The sequence below is a fragment of the Colobus angolensis genome, unplaced genomic scaffold (genome assembly GCF_000951035.1).
Source record: "Colobus angolensis palliatus isolate OR3802 unplaced genomic scaffold, Cang.pa_1.0 Scaffold404, whole genome shotgun sequence".
NCBI classification, from domain to species: Eukaryota; Metazoa; Chordata; class Mammalia; order Primates; family Cercopithecidae; genus Colobus; species Colobus angolensis.
The window spans coordinates 311,178-325,271 of record NW_012117422.1 but is presented as its reverse complement, the minus strand read 5'-3'; the positions used below and the strand labels follow the sequence as shown (position 1 = coordinate 325,271).

The 14,094-nt window shown below is 48.8% G+C and overlaps 1 pseudogene; it reads left to right on the top strand.

Moving 5' to 3' along the window:
- The window catches only part of LOC105521691, a 33,931-nt pseudogene that overhangs the window by 16,925 nt on the left and 2,912 nt on the right, over positions 1-14,094 (top strand).

Sequence of the window (14,094 nt, the reverse complement as noted above, 5' to 3'; positions counted from 1 at the left end):
TTGATCTACCATATATCAGCAATGGCAGCAGTCTGTTACTAACAGCCATTAACCAAGGCATTGGACCTCTGGACCACAGATGTCCTTCCACCTCCAGGTGTGTTTGATTCTGTACATTTCTTCTTTCTTTTTTTTTTTTTTTTTCTTAGATAGTCTCACTCTGTCACCCAGGCTGGAGTGCAGTGGCTTGATCTTGGCTCACTGAAACCTCCACCTCCCAGGTTTAAGTAATTCTCCTGCCTCAGCCTCCTGTGTAGCTGGGATTGCAGGCACCCACCACCACGCCTGGCTAATTTTTATATTTTTAGTAGAGATGGGGTTTCACCATGGTGGCCAAGCTGGTCTCGAACTACTGACCTCAGGTGATCCACCCACCTCGGCCTCCCAAAGTGCTGGGATTACAGGCATGAGCCACTATGACCAGCCTGTATTTAATTTTTATTTATTAAAAAAAAATTGTTTAGGGATGGGGTCTCACTCTGTTCAGCCCAGGCTGGACTTGAACTCCCGGGCTCAAGCGATCCTCCCACCTCAGCCTCCCTAGTAGCTGGGATTGCAGATACTGACCTTGAAGCCCGACTTCATGCCAGTTTTTTAAATGCAGAAGACTTTTAACATAGAAAAGTTAAGAAAACAGAGATTGCCCTGCCACTCATGAGGTAGCACTGAAATGTTTTCATTTAATACTCGTCTGTTGAGTAATCTGCTGAGATTATAGGTGCAAACCTCCATGCGCATCAAGTTCCAGTATCTCTAATCCTAATTTCAAGACTTGTAAAGCTATAGTAATCAAGACAATATGGTGTTAGTGTTGTTAAAAGAAAAACTTTAGAGAAACTAAATTTAACAGTTTAATTGAACAAGAGTGATTGAAGAATTGGGCAGCCCCTAGGACTGAAAAAGGTTCAGAGCAACTCTAGGGCTGCACTGTGGTCAGATTTATGGACAGAAAAAGGGAGGTGAGGTACAGAAACAGCTGGATGGGTGAAGCTAGGCCTTTGCCTCACTGAACCTGGTTTGCATTGTTGGCCGCCTGTGATTGGCTGAAACTCAGCCGCTGGGATTGGCTGAGACTCAGCTGCTGGGATTGGCTGAGACTCAGCTCCTTGGTACAGGAGTCGGTTACAGTCTGTGTCACACGTCCAGTTAGGTGACAGTTCATGGTGTATGGAGAAACCTTGAGGCTGAACTTAAAATATGTAAGGAAGCAGTTTAGCAATTTAACAGCACAAAGACAGACAAATGGATTGCTGGAACAGAATAGTGCCCAGAAGTAGACCCACACGTTTACAATCAATAGATTTTCCGTAAAGGTGCCAAGACAGTTCAGTGGGGGAAAGGATAATCTTTTAAACAATCAACAACTGAACAATTGGATATCCATATGCAAAATAAATAAATACATAAAATGAACTCCAACTCTTATTTTCTACCATTTTCAAAGATTTACTTGAAGTGGACCATCTAAGTGTCAGAACTAAAACTGTAAAGCTTCTAGATGAACATGTAGGAGAAAATCTTAGTGACCTTGAGATTCTTAAATCTGACACAAAAAGCACAAACTGTAACAGGAAAAAATCAATAAATTTTATCTTACCAAAATTTGAAACTTTTAATCTTCAAAAGATATTGTTATAAAAATGGAAAGGCAAGCCACAGACTAGGAGGAAATATTTGCAAAATGTAAGTCTGGCAAGACTTGTATTGAGCATTTTTTTTATTTTTATTTTTTGAGACAGGGTCTCGCTCTGAAGCACAGGCTGGAGGGCAGTAGTGCAGTCTCGGCTCACTGCAGCCTCTGCTTCCCAGACTCAAGCGATCCTCCCATCTCTGCCTCCCAAGTAGCTGGGACTACAGGTGCTCACCACCACACCTGGCTACTTTTTGTATTTTTAGTAGAGATGGGGTTTCGCCGCGTTGCCTAGGCTAGTCTTGAACTCCTGAGCTCATGTGATCTGCCTCGGCCTCCCAGAATGCTGGGATTACAAGCATGAGCCACCGTGCTGGCCTGGAATTGTTTTTAAACCCTTATACTTGATCATATGAAGACAGCCCAAGCTGGGCATGGTGGTTTGTGCCTATAATCTCAGCACTTTGGGAGGTTGACGCAGATTGCTTGAGCTCAGGAGTTCGAGACCAGCCTGGCCAATGTGGTAAAACCCCATCTCTATTAAAAATACAAAAATCAGCTGGGCATTGTGGCCCATGCCTGTCATCTCAGTTACATAGGAGGCTGAGGCACAAGAATCTCTTGAACCCAGGAGGCGGAGATTGCAGTGAGCCGAGACAGCACCATTGCCCTCCAGCCTGGGCAACAGAGCAAGACTCTGTCTCAAAAAAAATTTTTTTAAGAAATTTTTTTAAAAAGCCCAATTTTTTTAATGGGCTAAAGATTTGAACAAAACACTTCACAAAAGAAGATATACAGTTGGCTAATAAGCCCATGAAAAGATGCTCAATATTATTAGTCATCAGGGAAATGCAAATTAAAACCACAATGAGAAACTACTACACTCCTGCTAGAATGCCTATACTTTTCCAAGACTGACCATATGAAGTGTTTGTGAGTATGAAAAGGAGCTGGGACTACTATGTGCTGCTGGTAGGGCCATCTTTTTTTTTTCTTTCTTTCTTTCTTTTTTTTTTTTTTTGAGATGGAGTCTCACTCTGTCGCACAGGCTGGAGTGCAGCGGTGCAATCTCTGCTCACTGCAAGCTCCACCTCCTAGATTCAAGTGATTCTCCTGCCTCAGCCTCCTGAGTAGCTGGATTATAGGTGCCTGCCACCACCACGCCCGGCTAATTTTTTGTATTTTTAGTAGAGACGGGGTTTCACCACGTTGGCCAGGCTGGTCTTGAACTCCTGATCTCGTGATCCGCCTGCCTCGGCCTCCCAAAGTGCTGGGATTACAGTCATGTGGCGTGATCTTGGCTCACTGCAACCTCTGCCTCCTGGGTTCAAGGGATTCTCCTGGCTCAGCCTCCCAAGTAACTAGGACTACAAGTGCCTGCCACCATGCTCGGCTAATTTTTGTATCTTAGTAGAGACAAGGTTTCACTACGTAGGTTAAGCTGGTCTCAAACTTCTGACCTCAAATGATCCACCCACCTTGGCCTCCCAAAGTGCTGGGATTACAGGTGTGAGCCACCACACCCGGTCAGGACCATCTTAGAACAGCCTGGCAGTTTCTGAAAAAGTTCATTTTTTTACAGTCATTTCACTTCTGAGTATTTACAAGTCTAGGAGACATGAAAGCATATGTTCACACAATGTATGTGCACAGATGTTCATAGCAACTTTATTTGTAAGAGCCAGTTTATACTATACGATTCCACTTACATAAAATTCTAGAAAGATGCAAACTAATCTATGTTTCCCTGGCAATAGGAGTAGGGTAGAAAGACAGGGAAGGGATTGAGAGGCACCAGGAAACTTTGGGGTGGTGGATATGTTCGTTATCTTGATTCTGGTGTCAGTGTCACTGGCGTATACAGCTGTCAGAGCTCACCAAAGTATGTCCTTTAAACATGTGCTTTTCATTATATGTCAGTTATACCCCAGTAAAGCTTAAAAACAGTTTTATAGAAAAGGAAATGTAAGCATGGCTTAACTTTGAGTAACACAAATAGTCAAATAACATAAATATGGAATTTTAAAATCAAAATATAATTATATTGGGGCAATGGAAATTATGTGCAATGGCGGAGCGGAGGGAGGGGGGCAGTTAGAAGAAAATCCTCATCTTCCACAGTGGGAATTCAGTAGATAAAATCTAAGACTGAAAAAATTCAGAAGGATCAACATAGGCATATTAGGTTGCAGTGAGCCGAGATCACACTACTGCACTCCAGCCTGGGCGACAAGAGCAAAACTCCGTCTCAATATATATATATATATATATAATCAGAGCCTCCAAGTCACACCCCAAGTCTGCCCAGCTGATGAGGGGGCTCCGTGCCCATCCCCAGGACCAAACCGGAACAGGTGCTCAGATGAGAGGGCTGGGGGCAGTCCTCCATAAGATGGTGTGCCCAGGAAAAAGTCTTCACATTTCTAAGTGGAACCTTTTAAGAGCACCAGGCAGCTTTTGCTTTGCGCAGCTCCAGTAGTTAGTCTCTTGGGGATCCGAAGATTGGAACTTAGATGCTTAAAGCTTGAATTGAAGGATGCCTGCACTCTTTGTATTTCTCTAATGAGAGCCCCACATGAAGGACAATTAAGAAAATGTCATGCTTCAAAGATAACCTGCATTGTTTCCTCCAAGCCGTGTGAGAAACATAGGCCTGGTGACCTATTAAGTCTCTTTTTCTTCTTCCTTTTCCAGGTGGTCACTTTTTTCATCGCAACTCCTTGTCCCCTCGGAGTCTGGTGTATGAAAGCGAGTTCTCCACAATCGAACCTTCTTTGGACATGTATGATGAGAACAAAACCTGAATTTTAAACACGGGCTCTTGGGGTCACTGCTTTTGTGATTTGGTTTCTGATCACCTTTCTTATTTTGTATTCTCCTGTCAGCATCCGTTTTGGAAGAATGGCAGCACTTTCCAAGCACAGGTTGGGGTTCAGGGTTAATTTGCAGAGTTCCCCAAGGTGAGGCATTGAGGACAGTAGTATTGCCCAGGTGAGCCTTGTGGTATTGAAAACCCGCCCAAGCTGATCATTGAAGGTGGGCGCCCAGCAAGCCTGGCTGTTTGCAGAGAAGAGGCTGGGCCCAGGATTAACGTTGCATTGGAGACGCATCTCTGAATACTCACATGCTTTTCTGTGCCAGGGAAGCTGGGGTTTTTAACATCCTTTTGTGGTCCCTGCTTACGATGCATACCTCCCTGTGGGAGAAGCTTCCTACCCGTGTGGCGTGCAGGTGCTGCTCCCTGACTGGCTCTGGATGCTCCCCTCTCGCTTGTTCTACTTCCTGCTGAAGGGTCTCTTCTAAAGGGGGTTGAGAGAAGGCTTTGCCTTTGTATCTCCTCTGAGACTGACCACCCACTTCCTGCCAGGGCAGGGCTGTGGGAGACGCAGGCCGTGGGGCCGGGTCTGTGTGCGGGGCCAGGCAGCCATCTGCATTGCCATTTTCCAGCCTCCATGTTAAGCATGACGTAAAGTGACAAGTGTTTATGTCAGCACAAAAACACTGAAGGCTCTTCCATCCTGCAGCCTGTGGACATTCCTACTCGGCCACCCCTGAGTATAGGGAGTGTGTGTATAGGGAGGTGGCACCTGGGAGCCCAGCCCAGCAGTGTCTCTCGGCACAGTGATTTCAGGGGGGATGGCCAGCAGTTGTGAAAAACAGAATGATCTGGAATGTCTCATTGGGAAGGCCAAACCCTCTTCTTGCTGCAGATGCCAGATAAGCTCCCACCTTCAGTGTCCACTGTGCAGCCCAGTCCTCTCCACGAGTCCCAGCATAGCATGAAAAAGGTACAGGAGCACCAGCTGCCAGGCTTACAGGACAGGGTGCAGCAGCCAGCATCCCAGGCCAGCATCCCAGGCATCAGGGACATGCAGGATCTTCCCACACACCTGGGACGACATCGAATTAACATGATGAGAAAATTGCATCTTGTGAGTAATCCCAGTACAGAACCACCATGGGCAAATTTATAAAACGAATCTGCACACCCTCTTTGCAAAAGGACACACCTGAGTTGAGTCTGCCTGTCCTCACTGGTATGAGCTGCGTGGGGGCGTGAGGCGCACAGACTCCGGCTGTGAGAAGAGGAACCTCAGTCTGCACATGCCTAGGGTCAGATTTGACAGCAAACCAAGCAGATGCGTGAATCCCCCACCCTGTTCTCACTGACTGTGGAACATAAATTTGAAGTGAACACTTGCCATTTTTCCACGTGCAGCTTCTCCCAAAGTGTCTTTTCTCGTGACGTGTCAATAACATGCCTCAGACACAGGTGTGCCTGAAAGAAACCTGCAGAGCCCCGGATGGGGACAGCCTTCAGGAGCATTGTCAGAGAGCGAGCAGTGGCATTTCATTTTCGCTCATTTGAGACTAGAATGGTGCAGATTTTAAAGGTCTTAGCAGCTTTTGTGTTTTACCTTTTACCAAGGGCTTTGGGTTGTTTTGTTTTTTTCTTTATGATAGTCTTTGTACTATAAAAATATTTTCAATGAGCAACTTCAATATAGCATCGTTCAGAAAAACAGGTTTCCCCATTGGGCTCTCAGAGAGAGGATGAGTCTACAGGAGGCTAGAACCCATTTGCTGGAGGTTCCAGACACGCGCCTGCATTTATGTGTTTGGCCTACCTGAAAGATAGGAGAGCTCAGTTCTGATTGTTGCCATGTCTATACCACCTCCTTGTTTTCCCAAACCAAAACTCAGACCCCAATGTAGCATTTTCTCCTGATTTGAGGTCCTACCAAGGTGTATACATTAAATTCCACTCAAGACAGTTTCTTTACTGAAAAGGTATGAAATTACTTGAGAAGAAATAAAAATTTCAGGCCCCTAGAATCTGTCTATTAATATACCATGTGAATTTCTGGGAAATCTGGGGCACACTCACTGTAGAATCACCAAGGAGGCATTCCTTGCAGGGGAGCATCCTCAGAACCGTGCTGTGGATCCTAACCTGACACCCTTTTCTGTAAAATCGGGGTCACTCTCTGGCTCAGCTACAGAACGGCCTGTCTTTGTCAGGAGGGACACTAACTTCTCATTAAGGTCATGCTCTTCAGGAATAAAGAGGAAAATTTGGTTTTTGGTTTCCAGGTTTTTATTTTTATTTTTGTTTTTGTTTTGTGACAGGGTCTCTTGCTCTGTCCCCCAGGCTGGAGTACAGTGATGCAACTTCAGCTCACTGCAGCCTCCACCTCCTGGGCTCAAGTGATCCTCCCACCTCAGCCCACCGAGTAGCTGGGACCACAGGCACGCGCCACCACAGCCAATTTTTGTATTTTCTGTAGAGATGTGAGACTTCGCCATGTTGCCCAGGCTGGTCTTGAATTCCTGGGCTCAAGCAATCCACCACCACCTCGGCCTCCCAAAGTTCCGGGATTCCAGTTGTAAGTCACCATGCCCAGCCAAGAATGGCATTTTTTTTTTTTAATCCCAAATAGCCTCTTTACTAGCTGCGCTGCTGGGGGAAATCCCTGCTAAGTCGGGACCCTGGCAGGAAGTGGTCGGGGCTGCTTGTCCGGTGAGCATTGCGAGGTCACACATTGCCACGTGGGCAGTGCTGCCCTGAGGCACTTGGGGGGCATTGTTCTGCCTGCTGCGGGTGTGATGGGGCACCGAGAGTGAGTGTCTCAGTTCTCGCAAGTCTTCCACCAGCAGTGGTTATTAGGAAGTGTGTGATAACCTCAGTCATTGTTGAGGGGGGAACTATTTGAAGTAAGGAAGAGGGTGAGGAGTCAGCTATTTACACCACACACCCACCTGCCTGCCTCCAGTGGACTGCTGTGAGCTGGGCCTGTGCCAGGTGAGCAGAACCATGGGCATGTATGGCAGGATGAGCAAGTCTAGGGCCAGGGCAGCCATCAGCATCCTCGGGGAGTTGGTTGTGACTATTGAAATGCAAATACTTAAGCTTTGGTGATTTTTTTTTTTTTTTTGAGATGGAGTCTAGCTCTGTCTCCCAACCTGGAGTGCAGTGGCGCGATCTCGGCTCACTGCAAGCTCCGCCTCCCGGGTTCACGCCATTTTCCTTCCTCAGCCTCCTGAGTAGCTGAGACCACAGGCGCCCGCCACCACGCCCGGCTAATTTTTTGTGTTTTTAGTAAAGACGGGATTTCACTGTGTTAGCCAGCATGGTCTCGATCTCTTGACCCCGTGATCCACCCACCTCAGCCTCCCAAAGTGCTGGGATTACAGGTGTGAGCCACCGCGCCTGGCCAAGCTTTGGTGACTTTTAACATCCTAAGGGAGGAACTGCCCATAGTAGCCCTCCTTTCCTGTTATTCCAGGGGGAAGGGAGGCGAGACAGCCAGGGCTTCCAGCGCCGGAGGTGGAGCTCAGCAGCCAGTTATGGTGGTGAGCATGTCTGCCCAGGGCTGCCTGCCTCTGCCCTCCTCTTGGGAAGACAAGCTCTGCCCCCAGCTAAAAACTCACAATCCTGATGAGCCTTGCTTTTGCAGATAGGCCCCATCTCCCAGCTCCCCTGGTGGTCCTTAGGCCTGGCTAAGAGGCACATGGACAAGGCACTGTCTTGAGCACTGGTCTGGCACCTGCCAGCCTCCCTGATGCAGCAGCAGCCCCAGCTGCCAGTGAGTCTGATGATATTTGGAAAAGTATTTTTTAAAATGAGATTACTGAATTTTACAAACTTGACATTTTCTATCGGCTTTAGAAGCTCTTCTCATGTTTTTATTCCCCTCACATCCAATCCATTCATTGAGCTGCATGCTAAATCAAATTGGTTTTTTTATATTTTTATTTTTTTAGAGACAGGATCTCGCTTCGTCGCCCAGGCAGGAATGCAGTGGCACAATCATGGCTTGCTACAGCCTTGACCTCCTGGGCTCAAGTGATCCTCTCACCTCAGCCTCCCCAGTAGCTGGGACTACAGGCTCATGCCACCCACGCCTGGCTGAAGCTAGTTTTAACTGAAGAAAAATCAAAGTGTTCTCTTGCTGTTAACCTTTATTATTGAGGCATTGGCTCTGCTATAGGAAAACAAGGAGGTGATGTTAATGTCAGTGGTTGACATTAACCGCTGGCAAGTGGCAATGTGGTTCCTTGACAAGTGGTTGCTGCTATTAAATGTCAGGAAACAAAAACACTGATTTTAGAGAAGTAGAATGTAGAAGGAAAAGAGTGGGGTTCTACAGTTAATATCATCAGCAGACTTTTATTAAGCTCTCAGTCTGTGCAAACACATATACTTGAAGTTGGGGTGAATCCGTGACCATTAAAATTTTGGCTGTTCTAGACAATGGGCACATTATCAACCAACTGGGCTGTGAGAGCAAATGATAAGAGGGTGAATCTGGATGAGGAGGGACTTCCAGGGCACAGGTGAAGGAGAGGCATTGCAGCCATAGAGAGGCCCAAGCGAACAGTCAAGAGAAGGCAGGGACAGTGGCCAGGAGGCAAGGACAGCACTTCCTGGGCAGGGAAGGCTTGCCAGGGGGACCAGACTCCTGTCTCTGGAAAGAAAAGGAGCCGCACTGGGGGTCAGGGAGGCTCAGCACGGCCCCGGCCTGGGATACCAGTCCTGCCTGAGGGCCGAGGCAGAGGGGGACATTCACAGACCCCACACCAGGCTCTGACACCAAGTGGAAGAGGAGGGAGACTGAGGCAGAAACCTGGGCTTCCCGGCCTGGTGCCTGGGTGGGTGTTGATGGGACCCAGGGAGAGTCCTGTGGGGATACTTCAGGTCTGGGCTGGCAGGGGCTCTGGAAGGAGGCATGGAGGTGCGAACCTGGTGCCCAGTGGAGGTGCAATGGGGGTGAGGTGGCCAGGGTGCAGACCCCTGCATCAGAATGCCTGCGAAGCTGTGTTTGTTTGTTTATTTATTTATTTATTTAGAGTCAGGGTGTCACTCTGTCACCCAGACTGGAGTGCGGCGGCGCAGTCTCAGCTCACTGCAAGCTCCGTCTCCCAGGCTCAAGTGATTATCCTGCCTCAGCCTCCCAAGTAGCTGGGTTTACAGGTACACGCCACCACACCCAGCTAAGTTTTTGTATTTTTAGTAGAAACGGGGTTTCACCGTGTTGGCCAGGCTGGTCTCAAACTCCTGATCTCAAATGGTCTGCCTGCCTCGGCCTCACAGAGGCTGGAATTACAGGTGCAAGCCACTGCACTGGCCTGTTTTTAAATTTTTTTAGAGACAAGATCTCACTCTGTTGCCCAGGCTGGAGTGCAGTGGTGTAATCTCGGCTTACTGCAGCCTCGACCTCCGGCGCTAAAGCGATTCTCCCACCTCTGCCTCCCGAGTAATGGGACTACAAGCGCATGCCACCACACCCAGCTAATTAAAAAAAAAAAATTTTTAGAGACGGAGTTCTCCATGTTGCCCAGGCTAGCCTCAAACTCCTGGGCTCCAGTGACCCTCCGGCCTTAGTGTCTCAGAGTGCTGGGATTACAGGCGTGAGCCACCACGCCCAGTCAGAAGCTGTGTTTTAAGTGGACATGCCATCTTGTCCCGCTGAAGTATCTCCATGTAATCACAATATCTATGGCACCCAAATCTCCTCCTTCCTCCTCCCTCCCCAACACACCCCCACAGGTGTGCACACACTGACAGGCGCTGGAGGCAGAATCTCCCAAGGGGGGCTGGTCAGGAGAGGTGTCCCTGAGTTCAGATGGAGGTGGAAGCCAGAGTGGGGCTGGAACCGCCCAGTGACATGAGGATGGGGCTTGGGATAAAGCCCTAGGGACACTGACATTTAAAGTGTGGACAGAAGGAGCTACTGAAGCCAACGGATTTAGAAAAGCGATTCAGTACGATTTCCTTCTTCACGAACGGCTGTCCAACTAGCTCTCACTTCCTCTCCTGTGTTCAGTGTCAACCAGAAGCAGAGTTTAATGTGACTAAAGTCAACATTGGCTCACATTGTCAGTGAGTGTGGGGAGATGAGTAAGGGCTCATCGCAGGGCGATACCCACAGCTGAAAATAGCGCCTTCCCCTCCCAGGTCTGATTAGAGCAGTTGTTACCTATGAAGGGCGTGGAGTTTGGGCTTGTATTTTGGCCTTGTTGGTAAAGCATTCCAAAGCTTCGACACACCCTCCTTTTAACCCATTAGGAAAGGCTGTTGATTGTAATCTTCACACAGTGCCCTGGGCTATGGCTATGAGCCTTGCAGAAGAACTGGGAGAAGGCCTGCACGGATTTGAAGTAAGGTAGCATCAGAAAAAACACCGGAAGAAGGCAGGTGGGGACAAGGTGCCTGTGTCTGCTCCTTGGAATTCCTTTCCTTATTGTCTGAGGCAAGTACAGGGAGAGCAAAGCAAAGCAAATCTGCACCTAGGAGGAACGTTCCCTGGTGAGGCCTGGGACTGGCTCCCCTGTGTCTCCTGGGGGCTCCGAGGTTCAAGGCCACACTGGCCTCCTGAGGCCTGGCTGAGGCGGCTGGGTTGGGGGTCAGGAGGCCCCCAGTAGCCATGAAGCTCCTCCGGGACATTGCTAAAGGTTCACCCTCTTTTTTGTGGGTGTCCTGGAAGATCCCAAAAAACTGAGCTTTGAAGAAGAGAGGCCGAGAGGGTCTCCAGCTGCCTGCGTTCTCCACAGCTGTGGCCCCACAGCTTCCAGTGACCGTGGAGGGGCAGGCGCCATCCGCCTCGACTGCTGAAAGGATGATGCTCGTATGCCTGAGTCTTGGCTCCTGTGGTCCCACAAAGACCCTCTGGGGGCCGCCCGGTCGTCACCTGGACTCATCTTGGGTTTTCCTTCCCTTTCCACCCTAAGCTCAAGGCATTTTTTTCCTGTTTTCTTCACTCTAACTTGGGGAAGAAGGAAGATCCTTTATGGGGAAAAAAAAAAAAAAAAAAAAAAAAAAAACAACTTTGAACGTCCTGCAACTTGAGTTTTAAGCTTTCAGAAGTATTCAGTGCTTCTGGCCCGCTCAGACCTCTGCCTGGGCTGCGGAGTTCCTCCTGTTGACTCCTCCTCCCTATGCACACACCACAAACGCTCTCGGTGGCCCAGCCACCCCTGAAAGCAGTGCTGGTAGCCAGACGCCGCCAAGGTCCCCTCCCGAGCCAAGGGTGGCGCTCCGCCCAGCGCACACACATTTCTCCTGTGGAACGCAGGGGCATGTGGTGAGCAGGCTCCTGTCAGTTGAGGCGGGGGCTTCCGGCCCTTCTTTGCTCTCCTGTCAGGCTGCCCAGCTCCCGGCGGCACATGGTGGCCTGGCAAGGCTGACTTGGCCTCCTCAGTTCTCCACCCATCCACAGATCGTCGCCTTCCATAGCCACCTCTCTATAGCCACCAACATCTGCGGAGCGTCACAGATAGTGGTTCTGAGCTGGGGTTTACAAATTTAACCCAACACAGAGTGAATTCAAATTTGCCTTTGGAACACCCTTTATCTCCAATTAAGTGCAAGTATATTTACACTATGTGATATTTAAAGGACTTCTTCAATGACTGGGAGGTACTGAACCAAGATGTTTGTAAAGAAACAGTGGGGTGAGGTGGTTAGGTAGAATATAACATCCTGGCCATTTCTTTTCCTTCAGGTGAGTAAGCGCTCCTATAGCAGAAAGGCTGCGGGTTGCTGGCTGTGCTTTGTGGACTGGGCCAGTAGGTGTGGCCCAGGTTCAGGTCCTGGCACCTTGGCTGGGTGCCCAGCCTGAGACGACACGTGCCATCCTGGAGAGAAGCAGAGAGGGTGCTGTCTCCAGGCGTTCCTCAGACAGCCTGGGCCTGGCTCGTTGAGCCAGCTGGAGGAGGGGATCTCCGGACTGGGGCTTGGGGCCAGATCTACTGCAGAGAGGCAGTAACTCTGTCTAAAGAGAAAACTTGTCCAGTGTGATTACAAAAACAGGAAAAGGCTCCGAGCTAGGAAGTGATATTTGAGGTGTGGAGAACATTCTTACCTGATGGAAGCATCCTGTTCCTGGACAGGAGAAGGAGCTGGTGCAAGCCCAAGGCCACATGTGTCTCAGTTGTTTTGGACCCTCCGTAGCTTTTATACTCATAAAATATTACAGTTGCCCCTTTCATATTTGGGTCATTCGAAGAGCCCACCTTACTCCAGGCTCCTGCTCACTATGCACAGCATCTCAGAAGATGGCGTACAAAACTATTTTTCTAACTATAACACAGGTAATGTGGGTGGGGAGGCTTGGGATATACCTAAACGTGGCACATGACTTACATTCCACCTTGAGGAATGAAAAGGAAACTATGCACTTGAATGTTAATTAAAATTTTAATTTAATTCATTGGATAGCTTGTGCCAGAAAGAACAGTCGATATTCAAGAAGCAACACTGGTGATTAGCTCAGTTTTGGGCCTCCCTGTAGGGGGAGTTTTCTTGTCTGGAACGCAAACACCTACAAGTAGAGTGTGAGCTGGTTCTTGACAATCAGATCTCATCAGCCCTTTGAAACGTTCTGGGCAGCACAGCTCCTCGGTCTGCATGGTTGGTGTAAGTATAATCAAGTAGTGAAATTGTATGGTATATACCTATATGCCAACAGTGTACACCTGTATGTGCAGAATTTGCTAATATAACCATTTCAATAAAAACCGACTGAAAAAGCTGATTTGACCACATGGAGTATTGTTGGTGGTAACGCGTATCCCTGAGGACTCTCTTGGTTACAAATGACAGAAAACCCAACCAAAACTGGCTAACACAAAAGGGGAATGTAATGGCTCCCCAAAGCCAAAATGCCCAGGGGTGCGTCAGGCTTGGTGTGATTTGACCCCCAAATGCTAATACCAAGACACAGGCCAACTTTGCTTCCTCCTTGGGAACCCCATTCCCAAGCGTGGCAGTCGCCCCAGCAGCACAAGAGCTGCTCCACTTCCCCAGGAGGTGGCCCAGGTCAGAAAGGTGTTTCCCTGGCCCAACTGTCTTGTTTGGAGGCACGTGGCCATCACCAGCCAGCCCCTGTGGTCACGGACAGAATGCACTGATGGCCTCAGCTGGCATGGGCTCCACTTCCACAGCTCAGGAGTCCACGCATCTTCACCTGACAGACCGGAGCTGAATGTTCTAAGGCACGGTTCCCACCGCAGAATCATGAACGACACTGCACAGACAGGAGAGGTGAATGCTGGGGGCAAAGGCAGCATGTGTCTGACACGCGTGGAAAAGAGCTGGAGCCAGAACAGTCTGGACAACAGTGCTGCCTTGCCACCCACGCAATAGTATGAACTGACAAATCATCTCGTCTTTCTGGATTTCAGCTTTATCATCTGTAAAATAGGGATCATAAAATACCTACCTCATAGGGTTGATGTGTGGGGATTATACTTTTTTTTTTTTTTTGAGATGGAGTCTCGCTCTGTCGCCCAGGCTGGAGTGCAGTGGCCGGATCTCAGTTCACTGCAAGCTCCGCCTCCCAGGTTTACGCCATTCTCCTGCCTCAGCTTCCCGAGTAACTGGGACTACAGGCGCCCGCCACCTCGCCCGGCTAGTTTTTTGTATTTTTTTTAGTAGAGACGGGGTTTCACTGTGTTAGCCA